General features: G+C 38.9%; 1 protein-coding gene across 2 annotated transcripts in view; it reads left to right on the forward strand.

The window, feature by feature from the left end:
- The window catches only part of LOC109836433, a 42,095-nt gene that overhangs the window by 25,252 nt on the left and 16,179 nt on the right, over window positions 1-664 (forward strand). The gene's annotated exons all lie outside the window — the stretch shown is intronic.

Genomic DNA, 664 nt, shown 5'->3' on the forward strand with positions numbered 1-664 from the left:
TGAAATGTGCCCATAATGGCTTCGTTCTCTGCGCAAGTCCTTTTGCTGTAATGAAGCAAGACGAAGAGAATTTACAAGTAGGACAAGAAAACTAGTTACTCAGATAGGACAACAGCTTAAGCTATATTATATAAGAAGATATCAGTAACTCCCAATGTTAGAGTACCAAGCCCTGGACACAACAGGATGAACTTATCTACACAAAATTTTGGATGCACTGAAGTACTTAACTCTTCCATCAAGAAGGTTGAGAACCTTTTTTTTAAAGTGTGATTTTGGTGAAAACTGTCGGGAGTTCTGAATCAGGGAATGAAGGATAATGACATATTTGTTACTGTTCTATGTCTAAGAGGAACTCTCTGGGTGATTAACAGGATAGTAGGCCTTTTGAATCTTTATAATATGATGTTTGGGGGAAGTTGTAACTGTAAACTTCGTTCTATTAAGGCTGATAGTCCGTCATCATCTAAGCTCCATTGAATTGTGTCAGGTAGAGTACAACTCCACATTATGTGTGATTGATTTTGCAGTTGTAGCTCTGTGGTGTGGTAATATGATGATGGTCAGGGAACAATGTCTGACCAGTACTAGGCAGGGATGAGTCCAGGATTGTTCAGCTGGGTGTTTTTTTGCATGTGTGTGTTGTTTTTTTTTGTGGGGATTG

This window comes from Asparagus officinalis, chromosome 4, assembly GCF_001876935.1.
Source record: "Asparagus officinalis chromosome 4, Aspof.V1, whole genome shotgun sequence".
Taxonomy (NCBI): domain Eukaryota; kingdom Viridiplantae; phylum Streptophyta; class Magnoliopsida; order Asparagales; family Asparagaceae; genus Asparagus; species Asparagus officinalis.